A 21,658-nucleotide genomic window follows, 5' to 3' on the forward strand; every position below is an offset into this window, starting at 1 on the left:
GATTTTCTTTTCGTCCGGTCAAATATGAAGTTGTCTCCCCTTAGTAAATTCGTTTCTTAAAAAAAATATTGAATCGACCCATTTAAATCGGTTCGTATTTAGAATTTGACTTAATTAAAAAAACAAAACTGCAGAATAATCTTTATGATATACGTACTCGTTAAATATCATATTCCAAAAACCACTTAAATTGATCAAGTAGGAGTTTTTTTTAACTACGAGAATCATATTGTTTTCATTGTTTTGTACTCTCGAGTATATATCCGATACAGACACAATCAACCAAGAACCACATCAATCTACATAAAAACATATAAGATATCAATGGATATAAACCTGATAATCAAAACAAGGAAAAGAATATGCTGTTGTCATAGCCCTATTGATAAGTGGTGACTCCTTTGTAAAAAAAAAAAAAAAATAAATAAATAATTCTCTGGAGAGAATTCAGTCAGTAATGACACCAAGAACACGGCACAAGACCCGTCAAGCAGACGTAGCGAACGCCATATCAAGCCCTTGATTTAAAGGGGATGTACCTAGCATTTTATATCGCTTGGCGTCTGGGGAGTTGGTTGTCATGTCCAGGATGTAACAATCCTTCCAGAAATGTCTCCACAGTACAAACAAAACAAGCTACTTTCCTCGGTAAATGATCCGGTTACAATTAATAATTTGATAAATAAGTTATGAATTGGAAAAGAAGAAGAAGAAGACAATGACAATAAAACAAGTAAAGTGACTAGCCCTGACGGCATTCCAATTATAGTGCTGAAAAAGCTTCAACCAGAACTAGCTCCCATACTTACAAAGCTGTTTTAAGCATTATCTTGAGCAGAATTGCTTCCCAATGCCCTGGAAAACCATATCAGTATGCCCTATATTTAAAATACATGTATATATATATATATATATATATATATATATATATATATATATATATATATATATATATATATATATATAAGAATTCAGGTGATCGGTCATCTTCCTGTCAGTACAGACCAATCAGTCTCCCGTGAGTCATGAGTAAGTTGCTGGGATCTGTGTTAAATAGAGAAGTAGTCAACCACTTCAGCAAAAATAATCTCTTCAGTGGCATGCAATATGGTTTCCCTTCTGATAGATCTACAGCAGATGTGCTAACGGTTATATCTTAATGAATTAGCTAATGTTTCGATGAAGGCTTCCTTTTTAGGGCAATTCCTCTTGACATGACATTGGCCTGTGATAGGGTATGGCATAAAGGTCTACTTCACAAGATCTCCAGCTATGGTATAGCTAGAAATGTCTTCTCAATTATTAAATCATTTCTCTCTACATAAGAGTACTGGTTAATGGCCAGAAATCAGACGCTCACAGTATTAATGCTGGAGTTCTTCAGGGGTCCATCCTAGGCCCAACTCTTTTTTTGATCTACATTGATGATCTTCCAAATCACATCCTTACATCATTTGTTAAACATTTATGCTGACGACACTACCATCTATGGCAACACATCAAAAGCTGTAAATGACCAAGTTCCTTGATTTTCTCTCCTCTGATCTTGAGCATGTGGTACACTGGGGAAAGAGGTGGCTGGTTACTTTTAATGCATCTAAAACCAAGTTTCTATCTTTACATAATCAACGCTCTGATCCCCATCTGGCATCAACTGAAATAAATCGCCCCCGTCTTTAGGAGGCTTCATGCTTTGACAAGCTTCTGGGCTTGACCTTTACTCCTGATCTGAAATGGAACACATACATCAAATCTGTTGCCAAGGTCGCTGGAAAAATGGTGGGATCCTTCTACCACTCCAATAGATATCTCACTCCTGATGCAATTCTCTACCAATATGAATGTCCAAGGATGACGTACTGTTGCCACATCTGGGCAGGAGTTGCTAGAAATACCTTATCCTGCCTTAACAGAGTTCGAAATAGACTTTGTAGTCTAGTGGGGGATGGCCTTTTCTCTTCACTGCAACCTCTTTCCCACAGAAGAGATGTTGCAAGCCTGTCTCTGCTTTATCGTTATTTTCATGGCAAGTGCTCATCTGAGCTCCAATCTATGGACCCCTCTTGTCACAAAAACACTTGTCTAGCTGAAACCACTATTAATAATTGCCCTCACTCTTTATCTGTGCCTAAACCTAAACGTAGATTCCATGAACAAAGCTTCTTCCTTAGAACAGCACACCTGTGGAACTCTCTTCTGTTTGCCTGCTTTCCAGATGACTAAAAATAAGTATGAAATTAAAAGTAGAAATAAAATTTAATGAAAAATAAAAATAGACCCTCAGCACCAAAACCAATAGTGTCTCTATGCTATTGTTGAGATGGCTTGTTCCCTGGTGACTGAGGTATGATGTCTCTGGTCTTGCGCAGTTCTAGGAGATCCACCCTCCCAGTCTTTGCCTTCTCCCTTTGAGGTGACGTTAGTTTATTGCTAATTGCATCAGATGCCCCCACTTGGAAAAGCTGACATGGCTGCATACGCATTTTTTGCTAAGAATTCTTTCTCTATAGCGCTGACTTTTCAAATCAAACTGTGAGACCCTTGAGTCACCCGTGATGAGAGGGAGATAAATAACGGCACATATGGTGAGAAATGCAGTGACATAATTTTATTATTAATACAGTGAAAAGAAAAGCTGTTTATCTAAATAAACTCCACAAAGTTCAAAACAAAAAAGAAATAAAAATCTCTTTTTTCTTTCTTCTCTCTTTATCTACATAAAAAACAAAATCAACTGAACCGCTGTAACAGTTTTAAAATTGACAAAGAAAAATAAACAGTTCAAAATTCACCATCTAAAATATAAATCTCACCTGTCTGTTTAAATATATGTATGTATGTATGTATGTATGTATGTATGTATGTATGCCTAAAACTTTTGACAGAGTCGACGGATTTTTTACGATATCAGTGTCGTTTTGAAGCACAACCCTTCAGACGACAAATAACGAAAAATTGGCTAAAAACATTAATTTCTTCATCCTCAACTGGGTATTTTTCTACGAGGAGGGGTCGCTTTTTTCGCCGATATTTTCGAAAGTCATCTCCTCTTTTCGATTCTAACCTTAATTTAAACATTCATCAGTTCCAGTTTGATGATGGGCGCAACAGCAAAGACTCCACGTTTTTGTTTTCACATTCTTTTCCACCTACACCATACAGGTTCAAGCCTGCCTGCCTATACTACTTTTTTTTTTTGCTCAACACACACCTCCAAACACCCGGGCAACACCGGGCACCCAAGCTAGTCTATAATATAAATTTCACCTGTCTGTTTAAAAATATGTATGTATGTATGTATGTATGTATGTATGCCTAAAACTTTTGACAAAGGCGACGGATTTTCACAAGCTCAGTATTATTTTGACGACAAATATAAAAAAATTGGCCAAAAACATTAATTCTTTCACTCTCAACTGGGCAAATATCTACAGGGAGAGATCGTTTTTTCACCGATATTTTCAAAAGTCATCCCCTCTTTTCGATTGACTAGCCTTAATTTAAACCTATGTCACTTCAGGTTTGACGACCGGCTCAACAGCAAAGACGTCATTTTTTTTTCACATTCCTTTCCTCCTTCACAGTACGGGTTCGAGCCTGCCTGCCTGCCTATTACTACTTTTTTCTTTTTTTTTTTGCTCAACACACACCTCCAAACACCCAGGCAACGCCGAGTACTCAGGCTTGTCTATAATATAAAAGGCAAACTGGGCGCGAGGGTTTGTGTATATCCATGAAAGGCTTTTTTTGTTGGGCTTCTTGCGTCGGTTAGATTTCAGGAGAAGTTTACTTATACTTCCTATATCGTAATATCTCAGATTTGCAAACAGATATCATCTCTATCTTTATTTTGATTGAGTTTTAAAAATGTTCCTCATTTCGAGTGTTTCTTTGTCTTTCTCGTATAAATAAAGGGAAACTAATCGAAGCAAAGGCATCCGCCTGGCCTTCCGGGGCGGGACATTTTGAAGGCAATTAGATTTGATCAATGTGGGGGAAACCCGTCATATCAGACAATTGCTATTCATTTGGACACTGCCAGAGTTCCCACTTTTTTGTGGGGAGCTGGTTTTCCTCAACATCGTGGGGAAACAAATAAATAAAACGACAGAAAGCGGAAACTTAACTGGCCTCTGGCCAGTTATAAAAGTAACGTTCATTTCTGCGTCTACGTGATTCTTAATTTATTTACCAACTCATTCATTTAACGATCCGCTATGGCGTAATGGTTAGCAAGAAAGACCAACTACCCCACGTTTTCGAGTTTGATCCCACCTCTCTCTATCTTTTTTTTTATTTCGTCTTTCATCACCCAGCCAAAAGTTAATTACTAACTCTTTTTTTCACCTATTTTTCCTCCTTCACGGTATGGGTTCAAGCCGTTTTTTTTTTGAACACCTAAAAACACCCAGGCAATGCTGGGCACTAATATGCAAAAGACAAAATGGCTGCGCGCATTTGTGTATGTCCATGAAAGGTTTCTCACGTCGGTTAAATTTTGGGAGAAGCTTTCTAATACTTCCTAGATTGTAATATCTAAGATTCACAAACAGACATCGTCTCTATCTTTTTTTTGATTGAATTTTAAAAAAATTCCCTCGTTTCAAGTGTCTGTTTGTCTTTTTCGTATAAATAAAACAAAACTAATCAAATGCTGACGCCAACTCCCGGCCTCCGCCCGAGTAGTATCTGTTCTGTAATTAGTCCTTGGTCAATGTAAGGGAAAACCCTTCATACTGAGACAATTACTATTTATTTGGATACTGCCAGAGTGCCCCCTTTTTTAGGGGAGCAGCTTTTCCTCCACATTAAAAACGACCTTTGTGGGAGGTTTAAAAGCAATGCCATTTCTGCAACTCATCTTTTTGATTGACTATGTCAAATTTGAACGCTTTACACTTTTGGTCGCGTCATGGAGTAAAGGTAAGACGTCAGGTTTTCTTTCACTTTCTTTTCTGCATTTACATCATGAGTTCGAGCCTGCCTACTACCACTTTTTTTTTTCCTTTTTATTTTTGCTCACCAAAGCTAGTTAAACATATACTCAAAATCTAGATAGATTAATGTAAAAGAGTAATAGAAAATGCAAGAGAGCTATATGCTCAGTCCGTTAAATCCAAAGTAGCTGAGTGAGCAGCGGATTGGTTCCCACCAGTTTTGGCAAATAGCAAACAGGATCCTGAACAGAAGTGTGCGTTCTATCCCAACCATTATCAGTGGACCTGAGGTCATCTTGTCAGCATCAGACAAAGCCAAACTATTTGCCAAGAACTTTGCAGCTAATTCTACTCTATGCGACGAAGGCCATCAACTCCCCGTATTTCCTCCTATAACAGACAACACACTATGCAACATACAAATATTTGTGTGTGAGATCGCCAAGCTAATCAGGACCCTTGATTCCAGTAAAGCAACTGGCCTAGATAGCATTCCAATTATAGTGTTGAAAAAGCTTCAACCAGAACTTGCCCCATACTTACAAAACTGTTTAAGCGTTACATTAAAGAGAAGTGCTTTCCCACACCCTGGAAAACCTCATCAGTATGCCCTGTATTTAAGAATTCAGGTGACAAGTCATCTCCCTCTCAGTACAGACCAATAAGTCTCCTGTGTGTCATGAGTAAGCTGCTGGAATCCATATTAAATAGAGAAGTAGTCAACCACCTCAGCAGAAATAAACTTCTTAGGACATGCAATATCGTTTCCGTTCTGCTAGATCTACAGCAGATGTGCTCTCATAGGATTAGTGAATCTCTTGACAAAGGCTTCCTTTCTAGGGCAATTGCTCTTGACATATCAAAGGCCTTCGATAAGGTATGGCATAAGGGCCTAATTCATAAGATTTTCAGCTACGGTATCACTGGAAATGTTTTCTCAATTATTAAATCATTTCTCTCTGATAGGCTCATAAGAGTAGTAGTTGATGGGCAGAAATCAGAGGCCCAGAGTATTAATGCTCAGGGGTCCATCCTGGGCCCAACTCTTTTCCTGATCTACATCAATGATCTCCCAAAACACATACTTAAATCATTCATTGACATCTATGCTGATGACACGACCATCTATGGCAACACGTCAAAGGCCATAAATGACAAAATTCTCTCTGATTCTCTCTCCTCTCTGATCTTCAGCGCATGGTACAGTGGAGGGAGAGGTGGCTGGTTACTTTTTATGCATCTAAAACCAGTTTTTCTCTCCAAAAATAATCTCATTCATTTCAAGCCACATGTGACACTCTGTTCATAAAAATCAGTAATTTTAAACCCCCATGCGTATTCTGCACGAAGACCGTCATTTTAGTAATCCTTTGTTACTTCGCAAACCCTTATGGCAGAACTGAATTCAAACTTAATACATCTAACACGATCATAACTGTTGTTTATTTTATATAAATTCATCATGCGACCATGGTGCTCCACACGCATGAGTTCCTTACATTGGTGACTCCGCACATGAATCTGGGAACTGATGGCTGCTCGGACATGACGCAGATTTCTCATTTTGAATAAGCGTCACTGAATAAATAACGACAGCGAAATTCAATAAATCATAACTACTGCAGTATACAGACTGTGATCAAAGAATTACCAGACGATAGCAATGAATCAGAACACTCACACGGTACATGATGGAGACCGACAGAGTGTCATCAAATTTGACTATGCTGGCATTGGTTAAAGTCCTGCCTGTTTGGATTGACAACTCTATGCTTTGGTTTCTCAACTCAAAAAAGAAAAGAAAAAACAACAAAAGTCATCTTTCTTTCCCAGTCATCTAATACGACATCAGTAAATCAACCACGCGTATCCACAGACGTTCCTTACAAACTAGCGACATTGGTCCTAATAAAATTAGCAGTTTATGCCAATAATCACTCAAAAATCGAAAATTTAAAAAAAAAAACATGATTTCCCTACGAATCTAACTCTGACTACACATGGTCCGCCTACAGATTAACGGTCCTGGAGTCAGCACGTTGGACAATTTGCCCACCAACAGGATTTTACCTACATCGTTGCCAATGGTGATTATCAATCCGAATCTCCCATGAAATTTGCAATACATTGCAGACAAATACTCTTGTGTCAATCAGGTCTGCACAGGACACATCAGAGATACCGCCATTTTTCGCATGTGCGGAATTTAATGTCGTCCTCCTTCCCCTGGGCCAACTATGCTCAACACCTTCAGAATGAACTCATTACAAGCACCTCGGATTCTTAATCAGTCCCAGTACATTTTGACATATGCATAAGGATGCTTCTCACAAGTAAATTGCACTTTTACGCAATGCCGACACACCAGTACAGACTTGCTTGTACTTGGACTATGACTGCAGACACATTTGCAGACTTATATGGATCTTACAGATCACAGCAAACCCGAGGGATGATGAGGAATTATAACATATGATATTCTGCTTTTGTTTAGCTCCTTGGTATAATCCAAATGGATACAAACTTCCATAACGCACCTTGCTACTATACAGCCCATTTCTTTTGAAATTACAGAATTTATTGCACCCAGGCAACCACATAACACAAGAGTTGATGATGTCACTTTTCTTTTAGACTGCCATCAACCAGGATACTCTTCAAACAGAATCAGCTACTGTCATGCCTAATGATATAGTGCTACAACTTTCACCAAATCCGACAGGCACATAAAGCGTCTACTCCATTTTGCTACGTACACCCAGTAAAATATTTGCAACATTTGTATTCCTTCTTCTTAGCTCAACTTTTCATCTAAGAGGAGAGTCATGTAGCGACTGCTACATATGGCCAGAACAAATCTTCGACAGAGACATTTTCGTAGCAATCACCATTTTCAACGCCCACATGTATCAGAACACGTAAGCACACAACGTTGTGATTTGGCCATCCACACATATTAAGGAAATATGTTACTTTTCTTTGCATAGAGATGCAACAAACTGGCTGGAACATTCCAGAACGTCTCTATATAAAGAATTGCTGCCAAAAATCAAATCAGTTTCTTTTCAGATTTCTCCAGCCCAACACATATCAAAGAGACTCCATCTTTGTTAGATGTTAAATCACCCAACATGACTTTGCATGCATCATGGACCTTAATTCTCATCATGGAAAATTACCACATCAAACGAGAATTATTTCTTCTTTTAACAAGGTTATTTTGAATTATTGTTTCTTATGTTATGAACACAGACACTCACGCATTTCGCTTACATGGTTTAATGACTATTTTCTCTCAGAAAATAATCATATTCGTTTCAAGTCACATGTGACACTCCGCAACTTGAAAGAACAGTTGGATATGACTTATATGCCATATATTACGACCATGTAATCCCTACAGCTATCTACTTTGAAAATGCTGCTGTCAAACCTGATATAGGTATATGAAATAAGTCAGAGAGTGGCAACCTTGGTTGAAGTGAATGTCCCTAATGATGGAAGCCTGAACAGAGCTAAAAGGGAGAAACAGACCAAATATCAAGGTTTCATGTATGATATGAAAAGAAACTGGAATCTTAGAGGGATATCAATCATATCAGTTATTATAGGTGTCACGGGGCTTATGAAGAAGAACCTGAAGTCCTACCTAACTAATATTCCTGGTGAACCAAGTGCAAAAGAGATCCAGACAATTGCACTTAAGGGAACAGCGAGGATACTAAAAAGAGCTCTCGGTTGGTTTCAATAAAAAGCAGGGCAATGTTGGCAGCTGGTTTGGCTGCTCCCTACCTAGCATTACAAACTTCAAAGAAAGAAAATTAAAAAAACAAAAATGAAAAATCAGTAATTTTAAATTCCATGCTGTTCTCACGAGATCCTCACTTAGCTAATCCTGCATAATAAACATTCATTACAAGAAAACACTACCGCTGGAATAATTTGAGCTAATTTTTCTAACACGTAAATGTTGCTATTTCATATTAATACAGCGATCTTGAGTTCTTTGTCAGGTGTCGTTATTTTCCTGAGTTATTTCTATATTTTTATTTTATGTATGTGAGGATGTGATTTGATGACACCTTTCTGTTGATCGGCAGTCTTGTTAAATTTATCTTCAACAGTTCTGCACATATTCTACTATTTTCGATTCTAGACATTCTTGCACCTGCAACCGCAGTCTTAAACATTGATAGATCCTGATTATGAATTGGTGGACGCTGACTCACACCGTTGCAAGTATGGCTCTACCGAGAGTCCTACAAGTTGGCCACGTGACTGGGTTTATAAAAAGTTAAACACACGCCAATTCTCTCTCTTTCTTCCCAGATCTTTGACAAACAACAAGTTCATACAGCACAGACTAATCCCCAACTACTCTCTTGGGATGCAACGCAAACCCACCCGGGCCTTCATGTCTGAGGTTCAACTAAGTGAATAAAAACAAGCCAACATGTCTACCTCCGAATACAAACTTCAAAGCGGTACATGCATGAACTCTCCTTCTCCCACAGGACTCTCTAATATTTTGTCACCCTCCATACATGGGAAGCACACTGCTACTAATTTCAACGCACATCCATGAACTCTCTCTTTCTGTTGTGTATTGGTCAATATAATTTTTATGATGTGTATATAACCACTAGTGAGGGGTGGGGTGGCTTTGCCCGGGCATAAAATATGCTTAAATATGATATTTTAATTTGTTCACATTCTGTATATATTACTATAGAGTCGTGATTTCAAAAGTAAAAAAAAAAAAGTATTTAGGTGCCATCAGCTAGAATCGAAACTGTAGCATTCAAAACTGGTGACATTGCCACTGTAACAACGTGACATGCATATAAACTGATTAAAAACTTAAAAATTGAAAATAAACTAAAATGAGTGGACAAAATTTTTAACGATTTTTCCAATTTTGACCCATTTTTGACCCCCTTAAAAACAATTTTAGCCGGCTAAAGACCTATAAAAGAACGATCTGTAAAAAATCCAATCATTTAAGGCCCCTTTTTGTTTCAGAGAAGATAGAATTTGAAAATATGAAGACAGACAAACAGAAAAACCGACAGACATTATAACGTTTTCAAGTTCGATCCCACCTCTCTCTCTCTCTCTCTCTTTATCTTTTTTTTTTTTCATCACCCCGGGCGAAAGTTAATTACCAACTCTTTTTTTCACCTTCTTTCCCCTCCCTCACGGTACGGGTTCTAGCTTGCTTGCCTACTACCACCCTTTTTTTTTTACATCTCCAAACATCCGAGCAACGCCAGGCACCCCCGCTAGTATAATAACAAATACGAAATCTGCATTAACCAAAATATCATATTTAAACATATTTTACGACTGGGCAATGCCGAGCTGCCTGCTAGTACTATATATAAAGTTGTGATTAAATGTTAGAATGAGACACTTGTTTTCTTATTCTACAGAAGCATTCTTTATTTGTAAACGATGAAAAAATTACTGCTCTCCCTTTTTGCACAAGCTCTGTAGAAAGACATCCCTTAGGAGCTCATAAATATGCATTTGAATATTCATGAAGGTTAACAACAATGCAGAAAACCCGGAATGGTGAAAGGAAGTATGAACAAAAGCAAACAATAAAACACTTGGGTTAGGAATCTTCACAGAATCCATTCTTCAAAAGATTTTTCGTATCTATATATAAAAAGGCAAAATGTGTGTTAGTGTGTGCATTTTTTGTGTATGTCCGCCAAAGGCTTTTGGAGGGGGGGGAGCTCGGGGTGCTCACTCATTCTTAAAACTTTTTCAAAACCAAAAAAAACTGCCTCGCAACATTTCGCGTGATTTCATTCCCTCTATGGCGTGATATTTGACCTCATTAAATTCACGCACCTGTCTTTATTTAACTTTTTAATTGTTAAATTAAAACAGTTTTCATTCCTCTCCTGTCGTAGTCGAGCGGGTAAGATGTCAGGTTTTTTTCCTTTTCTTTTCCACGTTCGCAACAAGGCTTCAGGTTTGAGCCTACCTTCGTACCAAAACTTTTTTTTCTCTTCTTTTACACCTCCAAACACACGGGCAACACCAGGCATCCCCATTAGTATATATATACATATATATATATATATATATATATATATATATATATATATATATATATATATATATATATATATATAACCCTAAGACAAAGCTCTTTTTCCTTCAACAATTACAATGTAATCTTTCTGGCTACCAATTGCCATGGATAATAATACTCTAGCTGAGTGTTTATCATTCACTGTCCTCAGCCTAACATTCATAGGAAACATGAATTAGAACAAATACATTGAAGACACTGCCAAGACTGTCGCAAAGAAGGTGGGTGGCGTCTAGAAAAGTACTCATACTTGGCAGTATCCTGTATCTCTACACAGCCACTGTTCACTCATTCATGGAATATTGTGACATTACGGGCCAGTGCATCAACCACTAGTCTCTCTTTCTAATGGACAGAGTCAAAAAAAAATATCAAAGGTCCCACTGTCAATCAAGTTCCAACCCCTGTCCCATCAGCACTATGTAGCATGTTTCAGTCTTTTTTTTTTTTTTTCAATTTTCATATCATTTTGTTGAAGCTGGGGATGGGCATCCTATGTGATACCAGACATTCCCAAACTATCTCATATATTCCAACTGAGTAAAATTCTAACTGTCCCTTTGAGTGCAATTGTTTGAATCTCTCATGCACTCTAGCTGAGAATTCATTATTCAAACTCTTTGTCCTAACATTCACAGGCAACATGAATTGGAACAAATACATAGAAGAGGATGCAAAAACTGCTGCAAAGAAGGTGGGCTCTCTCTATCGCACTAGAAAAATCATTTACACCTGCCAGTATCCTGTATCTCTACAAAGTCATCATTTACCCATGCATGGAATATTGTTGCCATATATCAATCGGTGCATCAACTACCAGTCTCTCTCTCTCTTGGACGGGGTCTCCAATCTAATAGGTCCCTGACTATCAACTAAGCTCTAACTTCTGTCCCATTACCGCACTGTTGCATCCTTATGCTTGTTTTATAAATATTTTAATGGAATGTGCTCTGACAAATTCATAGCACTGGTGTCTGCTCAACATAAATACCCCCGACTAACCCTACAAGCAGCAAAATCTCACCTCTTCACTCTAGAGGTCTCTAGATTCCGTTTCAATAGTAATTTCCTTTGTTTGGGGTGAATGTGAGTAAAAAAAAAATATAATAAAATAAAAACTTTTTCTAACAAAATCGAAAATAAAAAAACTGTATTTTTCTTATATGAGTTCAAACTTTCTCAGAGTATGTGTGTGGTTTAAAAATAAGTTGTTAACTATTCTGTACTTTTGCCTGACAATTTTTGTGATTAAAGTCATCACACTGCAGTCCAAACTCACGACTCCCAATTCAAACAAGCTTCTCTGAAAACAAACTTTTTTATCCAAGCCCTCAGGATCTTATTTGCATATGAGTAATAGGATTTCACCTTACTTCATGAGGCCCACCAACGTAAAACCATAGGCGGCAGTCATTGTTTTGCTTTTTTGCCTATAACCAGATGTTATACACTACACAAAATCAAAAGTTTGTGCCAATTTTTGGCTATTATTATTTGCTATGAGCAGCAGCCAATTATTATCACTGTTTCAGCACATCTTCCTAGCTATCATCCGAAACAACACCATGTCCATTTTGACATCATCTTGTAATGTCTAAGTCTTGATAAAGAAATAAAAAATTACTTGCCTTCGTACGGAGGCAAGCAAATAGGGCTATTAAAATTAACTTTTCAATACAACAAATAAAAAAGATTCTTCTCCGTTATTGTAGCAAAATTCAAAAAATAAAATATCGAATTTTAAGTGAAGCAAATGGTATCTACTGAATTGTCATGTCACAGTAATGAAAATATCCAAAAATTACGAAAAACGATAGGGTAGAAAATTAATTGTTAATGAAAACAGTTTTAAATGACAATTAGTGAAAATTAAGTTTTGCTAAATTGGCCAAACATTTTCAAAGTTTTTCCAAAAATAATTGCCTCCCTTTTGTTATGATAAGAACTCTGTTTTGTTTTTAGCAAAACTCAACTTTCGCTAATTGTCTTCAAAAACTATTTTCCTTAATAATTAAATTTCGACCTTACCGTTTCTTGAAATTTTTTGGATATGTTCATTACTGTGACATGAAAATTAAGTAGATACCATTGGTTTTACTTAAAATTCATTATTCCAAATTTCACTATTAGCGTTACTTTTTATGTTTTTGTTTGATATGTTGCAGACCAGGATATAAAATACCCTAACTCGCCACAAGAAAATAATGAAACGAATGGAATTGAAGGAAACAAAAACTCAATTCATGGATAAGATAAACGTCGTTTATTTACTGTTGAAAGAATGTTTTAGATATAACATGTGTTCATGTCCGCGCGGGTGTAAACATCGTTTGTTGCTGGACTGGGGGTGTAGAAAGAAAAAGGAAATGTGTGTTCATCTCACTATCGTTTGTTCGCGCGTGGGAAGAGAAGTGAGTGATGTAGTTGAAATTGGAATGATAGTCCAGCGTGTAGACAAAGAAGAGGATAGAGAGTTGACATCAGTTAAACTGCGCGCCATGTTAGAAGTCAGCTACGCGGTGGTGTTCTCAGGAACCAGTAGTAGATAGAGAGAGAAAGAGTGAGAATGTGTACATACGGTCTGTTAGATTTTTGTCCCACATAGTAGCAAGTGGTGTGAGGTACGCGCCTCCCTTTCGGGATGCGATGGTTCGTCGAACCTCTCAGCCCGAGAACTGGTCCTAAAAGAAAGAAACCGGTTATTGCTCTTTGGTTTATACTTGTTTCCGGTGGTCTTTGCGCATGTGTGGATTTCCATTGAAAGGAAGTGACGTCGTCCATCTGTGTGCATTCGTGTGCGCGTGTGTGAGTACATGTGTGTACGTTAGCGTGTGTGCATATACACGTGAATGTGAGTGGCTGTACGCGAACGTGAATATATGTACGTGTGTGGATGTGGGCGCGTATGTTTGTGTGCACGTATGTATATAACAAGTAACATATCTTGAAATGTGAATGTGTGTTTGTGTGAGACTAGGAAAGGCTCGCACAGATATCAGTTTGTTATTCAAAAAGTAATTATACCTGAAACTTACCTTACAATGAATATTTTTTTATTACTATTTGAATGTGAATTTTCTTAAAGTTTTGTAAAAATTTTCCAATAATTAATTATTCATTCATTGTATTTTCTTCGTAACAACCAAAAAAAATATTGTTTTCATATTTTCAATTAATTTTTCGTTGAATTATCTTTGTTATAACAGAAATAATATATTTTTAATTGAAAAAAATTGACCCGCTTTTGCACAAAAAAAAAATTACCTACCTTTTGTTACTCTTCAGTCTTGTGTTTTGCAAAACTCAATTTTCGCTAATTGTATTTTGAAAATTGTTTTCATTAATAATGAATAAATAATTCAAATTCTACCCAATTTACACCATTAAACAGTTACTACACTATCATCTTACATTTATTAACCCTTACCATTGAGTGGCCTTTGGGCCTTGATAAGTGGTAACTCCCCCCCCCCAAAAAAAAAACACGCACACGTATATTATTTTATTTATTTAATAATAAATATGGTTTAAAATTTTATTACCAGTATTAGTCCAGTAAATGTTGTGGGCCACCCAATCAACCACACTCAACTGAACTTTAATCTATCATTCCCCCTTGCCGAACTTTCACAAATAACACTCGACTAACTACAACCACTATATGCGATTTCCCCCCACTCTCTAACTGTGCCTAAATCTAAATACAGATTCCATGATCAAAGCTTCTTTCCCAGAACAGCCCGCCTATGGAACACTGTCTGCTGTCCTGCTTCCCAGTTGAATACAACACGGTAGCCTTCAAATCCAATGTAAACAAGTTCTTGTTGTGCCGTCCCCTTAACTAATCCAAATTCTATCCAATCTATACCATTAACGATTATTACACTACCACCTTATATTCATCAACCCTTATCCTTAAGTGGCCTTTTGGCCTTTATAAATGGTGATTCCTGGAACTGCTCGTCTGGTCTGACACTCAGCTGACTACAATATTGTCGTCTTCAAGTCCAAAGTAAACAAGTTCTTATAGAACCGTCCTGATAAATAATCTGATCTTTTTTGTTACAAAGGAGTTACCTACTTATCAAAGCCCAGATGCTACTCGAGGATAAGGGTTAATGAATGTACAGTAGTCATTGGGGAAACGTCGTAGTAATCATTAGTAGTAGAAGTTTGGTAAATTGGATTACTTAAGGGGAACGGCTCATCAAGAACTTGTTCATGTTGGACTTGAAGATGACCATATTATAGTCTGCTGGAAAACAGAACAGAGTTCCACAGGCATGCAGTTCTAAGAAAGAAGCTTTTTTCATGGAATCTACATTTAGGTTTAAGTACAGATAAAGAGTGGAGGAAATTATTGATAGTGGTTTTAGCTAGATGAGTGTTTTTCATGAAAGTCAAGCCAGGGGGAACCACAGTTTGAAGCTCAGATGAGCACTTGCCATGAAAATAATGATAAAGCAGAGACAGGCTCGCAACGTCTCTTCTGTGGGAAAGAGGTTGCAGGGAAGAGAAAAGGACATCACTCACTAGGCTACGAAGTCTATTTTGAACTCTTTCAAGGCAGGATTAGCTGCTTTTAGCAGCTCCTGCCCAGATGTGGCAACAGTACTCTATCCTTGGACATACTTGACTCTTATACAGCATCAGCATCAGCAGTGAGATATCTACTGGAGCGGTAGAACAATTCCACTATTTTTCCAGCAGCCTTAGCAACGGATTTGATGTATGCGTTCCATCTCAGATCAGGAGTAAAGGTCAGACCTAGAAGCTTGTCAAAATATGGTGTCTCCCCAAGACAAGAGCCATTCATTTCAATTGATGCCAGATGAGGATCAGAGTGTTGATAATGAAAAGATAGAAGCTTGGTTTTAGATGCATTAAAAGTAACCAGCCACCTCTTTCCCCATTGCACTGTGTGATCAAGATCAGAGGAGAGAGAATCAGAGAGAACTTGGTCATTTATGGCCTTTGAAGTGTTGCTATATGAAGGGCGTGCAATAAGTAATGCCCCTGACCCACTTCCAGTTGTCTGATCGAGCTGAAATTTTGCATGTGCAATGATTTATATCTCTACAGGTTATGTGGCAAATTACAGCTCTGAACTAATTGTGGTTTCTGTTTTACAGAGTTGAACTGGGTCAGGTGTGAAATGGAGCCTGTTGAATGTCGAGCAGTAATCCGGTTTTTGTATTTGAAAGGGTGCACACCACAGGAGACTTTTGATGAAATGAAAGAAACTTATGGTGATAATGCCCTATCATATGACCTTGTAAATCGCTGGCATTGTGAATTCAAACATGGCCGGAAGTCTGTGGAAACAGCTCCCAGACCTGGTCGCCCCCCTTCTGCCATTGATGAGGCATCTGTCCGTCAAGTTGAGGCTGCCATTTTGGAAGATCGGCACATTACTATTTGCCAAATAGCCCAAAATGTCAAGATTAATACAAGGTCTGTGGAAACTATCATTCCTGACTATTTGCATATGCATAAGGTGTCTGCCAGATGGATTCCCAGGTTGCTCACACCATTCCAGAAGAGAGAACGCGTTGAGTGCTCGAGGATGAATTTGGAGATGTGCCAAGAAAATGAGTCAAAGTTTTTCAAAAGACTGATTACACAGCATAAAACCTGGGTCCATCACTATGGTCCAGAGACCAAAGCCCAGTCAATGCAGTGGAAGCACTTGGACTCACCACCTCCGAAGAAGGCAAGGGTGCAGCCCTCCACTGGCAAGGTCATGCTCACAGTCTTCTGGGACCAGGACGGAGCAGTGATGACAGATTTCCTGGCTAAGGGTGCCACAATTATAGGAGCCTATTATGCTTCACTTTTGAGGAAATTAAGGGAAGCTATCAAAATCAAGAGGTGGGGCAAGATCAGCAAAGTACCTTCCTCCTGCAGGACAACGCTTGGGTCCACAACTCGCATGTCGCCAGATCAGAAGCACGGGCATGTGGTTATGAAATCTTCCGATCTCCTGACCTTGCACCCTTTGACTTTCACCTCTTCCCAGCCATGGAGTTGTTTTTGAAAGGAAAGCGTTTCCCAGATGATGCAGCCTTGATTTCTGAAGTCACGTCGTGGTTGGAGTACCAACCTGGAGTGTTCTACAAAAACAGTCTCCAGAGCTGCATCAAACGATGGGAGAAATGCATAACTCTGGGTGGTTCCTATGTAGAGAAAGACTAATAACTGTGCCAAGTTTCGTTGCTCTACTGCTATGAGAAGTGGGTCAGGGGCACTACTTATTGCACGCTCCTCGTAGATTGTAGTGTTGTCAGCAAAAATATCTACAGATGATCTTAGGATGTGATTTGGGCAATCATTTATGTAGATCAGGAAGAGTTAAGCCCAGGATGAACCCCTGAGAGACTCCAGCTTTAATACAGTGAGCTTCTGATTTCTGCCCATCAATCACTACTCTTATGAATCTATCAGAGAAAAATGATTTAATAATTGAAAAGACATTTCTAGCTATACCATAGCTGAAGATTTTGTGGAGTAGACCTTTATGCCACACCTTATCCAAGGCCTTTGATATGTCAAGGGCAATTGCCCTAGAAAGGAAGTCTCTATTGAGAAATTTGCTAATCCTATGAGATATAACTGTTAATACATCTGCTGTAGATCTAGCAGAATGGAAACCATATTGCATGTCACTGAGGAGGTTATTTTTGCTGGGGTGGTTGACTACTTCTCTATTTAACGCAGATTCCAGCAACTTACTCATGACGTACAGGGGACTGATTGGTCTGTATTGAGAGGGAGATGACTGATCACCTGATTATACCAAATTTCCACCACAACCGATTACTACACTACTGCCCCAATGACTACAATACACACATTAACCCCCCCCCTATCCTCGAGTGGCCTCTCGGCCTTAATATGTGATAACCCCTTTGTAAAAAAAAAAAAAAAAAAAAAAAAGCATTGTGATGCCTGGACTTATATAACTGCATAGGCGAGAAAACGTTCAGTTTTGGATAAGAGAAAATGTCATAAGCTGTTCTTGTACTTCTCCAGAAGTGACAGGACGAAATGGGACTCCAGAATACCACATTCTGTTTTTGACAAAAGCCAGCCTGCTGAACCATTTTCTTTATATTCTAATGTTCCTTTTGAATAAAGTTGGTGTTTTTTTGTTGAAGATTGTAGTCCTTTTTCTTATTCTTATTCAGACCCAGTCATTCTCCACCAAACGGTGTCATTATCATGAGATTCTTCCAGACCCACCATCATCTCATAACCCAAACTTAGATTCATCAAACTAAAAGGTAATGCTTGAAAGCGTACACCTCCTATGACCGAGCTAGACCAATACTTCATCCCGACAAAAGAAAGTTCCACAAGTTAATATTTAACCTTCCTCCCACAGTAATGATTAGTAATAAAACCAACCATTTCTCAAAGAGAGACGGTAACACCTGGGAGGATGAACCTAAGTTTCAGTCTGGAGACCGCTATCTAAATCTAAATCCAACTGCATTGAGAAAACTATGTAACGTTTGACTGTCTCAGAATATTGGGATGATAGTAATAAAGATGTGACACAAGATGGGGAAAGTGAAGCTGGTGTCCCTAAAGAAGGAGAATTCGGGCCATTTAAAAATTGCCTTGGCAGCCCTGTAGGCATTCCCTCGTAGGGACGCCTCAGACCATAAGCAATTCTACTTGAAAGACAGGAGTCAACGGCCTGGGAGGGTGGATCTCCTAGAACTGTACAGAATGTTACGGCTTTCCCTCAGTCAACAGGGTAAATGCCATTTCAGAAACAGTCCACACTCTGTTCACTTTGGAGTAGAGGAAAAAAACGAAATCATGAGGTTGTTTGCACGACAACCGAGAAGGCTAACACACTTGCCAGTTGGTTTGCCTCACTCCACATTGGACCCAGCAAACCACTCCCTCCCTGATTTTCCTTTGCGGACAGATGCCACAGTAGATGGTCTGAAAATCACCCCTTCTCAGGTGCATATCATAAAAAACCTAGACACCTCAAAAGCATATGGACCCGATCTCATCCCAGCTGTGCTATTAAAAGAATGCTCTGCTGAGGTTGCTCCAGTTCTCTATTTGAGTCCATAATTAACCAAGCTCTAAACAGCTGCTAAACTTCTGACCGACCAACAATATGGATTTAGACAATCCCGTTCTACAGTAGATATCCTTACTGTAATCTCTGAACGTATATACCAAACACTGGACCAAGTAGGGGGGAGGTAGAGCAGTAGCCCTAAATATATCTAAGGCTTTTGACAGGGTTTGGCATGATAGTCTTCTCAGGAAAATAAGATCTTATGGTATCACTGGACGAATACTTAACATAATTAAATCTTTCTCAAATAAGAGAAGAATCCAGGTTATCTTCGAAGGTCTTATATCTAAACATGATATAAATGCGGGTGTACCTCAGGGGTCTATCCTTGGACCTTTATTATTTCTAATATTCATAAATGACTTCCCTGATAAAATTGTTTCTGAGATGGGTATATTTGCTCTATAACAGGAACGAGGGAAAAACAAGTGAACACATATCTAAGGAAATGACAAAACACTAGACGAAGACCTCCAATCTGTAGTGGATGGGGTCAAAAATTGATGGTCATATTCAATGCTGCCAAGACTTGGCTTGTTTCCTTCAATAATTACACGGAACCTTCTCAACCATCAATACCTATGACTAAAGATACATTACCTGAAAGTACTTCTTTCAAACTCCTCAGCCTAATGTTCACAGGGAACATGAGCTGGAACAGATACATTGAGAGTATTGCCAAGGCTGCTGCAAAGAAGGTGGGCTCTCTCTATCATACTAGAAAACTACTTACGCCTGAAAGTATCCTGTATCTTTACAAGGCCACTATTCGCCCATGTATGAAGTACTGTTGTCACATCTGGGCTGATGCATCTGCTACTAGTCTCTCACTCTTGGACAAAGTTCAAAAGAGAGTCGCCACTCTGACAGTCATCAAAGCTTCAATCTCTGTCCCATTGACATAATGTTGCATCCCTCTGCCTGTTCTACAAGTATTTTAATGGTGACTGCTTCGACGAACTACAAGCCCTTGTACTCCTTACATGTAAATACCCCCGACAAACCCGACAAGTAGCAAAATCCCACCCCTACACAATAGAGATCCCTAGATGTAAGAAAGCCTTCTACACTAATAGTTTCTTCCCCAGAACTGCAAGACTTTGGAACTCCCTTCTTGGTTCCTGCTTTCCCAACTGTACTAACATGCAGAAATTAAAATGTAATGTGAACGGACATCTTGCTGCTCAACTCCCTACATATTTGTCACAGTTTCAAATCACTGCCTCCATTTTTCTTTCTTTCTCCCCCCCCCCCTGCTGTTCTCTTTGCCTTCCCTTCCCTTAAACAAAGGATGCGATAGGCTAACACGAGCTAAACATATGAACATATCCAGGTTCAGTGAATATATTCACCTTCCTTTTCTTTTCATCATCGACTTCGCTATGCACATCAGAATTCAAATATATCAAACAAAACACCAATAATTCAAGCAATGGGCTTTTTACTTTTAGATGAAATTAATTTAAATGGAATCAACAAACTCCCAAGCTACCTTAGATTGCATAAATTTTGTTCTGGAATTAATTGGAGTCGTTTGTTTGTTTTATTGGGAGCAACACCTTTAACATCACACTGGCCAAATGAATACATCCAGCTTAGTTTCGGCCTGGCGCCAACCCGGCCTGGGAGTAGGAGGGGCTCACGAAATGTCAACTGAATCCACCAGCCAAAGGATTCCCAGCGACACTAGCCGTCTTAGCAGCAGTTCAAACAGCCCTTACCAGGGCTAATAAGTTTTTCTACTAATGCAATTCACTACTGCTTGCCTCCTGAGACCCACCAGCAGCAAACTTCACTCCCAGTCTCCAGTGTTTCCAGCAGCTTCCTGCTCATTCCCACAGCCTTTCCAGCCCTTGGTGCTTCCAGCTCACTCCTGCAGCCTTCCAGCCCTCGGTGCCTTCCATCTTCTCCTGGAGCTTTCCGGCAACCTTGCCTGCACCTCACTCCTCCGGCTTGCAACCTTGCCTGCACCTCTCACCTCTGGCCCGCATCTTGGTCCTCCAGCCTGCAACCTCACTCCTCCAGCCTACAACCTTGCTTGCACCTCGCTTCTCCGACCTGCAACCTCGCTCCTTCAGCCTGCAACCTTGCATGCACATTGCTCTTTCAGTCTGCAACCTCGCCTGCACCTGACTCCCTACCGACCGTCCGTTCCTTAACACTGACCCCTACGTTCTCAGTGTCATCCGTTCCTTAACACTGACCCCTACGTTCTCAGTGTCGTCGATTCCTTAAAACTGACCCCACATTCTCAGTGTCGTCCGTTCTTTAACACTGACCCTACGTTCTCGGTGTCCACTGACTGTTCTGGATCGCCCTGACGTCCAGTCAATCATTCCAGACCCAGCGAGCAACTCTAAACCACGCTACGTCTAGAGTACTTGTTCCATCCCTCCAGACCTTAGCCTCTGGTGACATGCGACCTTCCAGATAACCAGCATCCAGATCATAAGATTTTTCGCTTCCTTTGAGAATAAAAGGCGAACCCTCGTATTTAACCAAACAACTTGT

Source organism: Euprymna scolopes, chromosome 29, assembly GCF_053919585.1.
Source record: "Euprymna scolopes isolate OS-2025 chromosome 29, ASM5391958v1, whole genome shotgun sequence".
NCBI lineage: Eukaryota > Metazoa > Mollusca > Cephalopoda > Sepiida > Sepiolidae > Euprymna > Euprymna scolopes.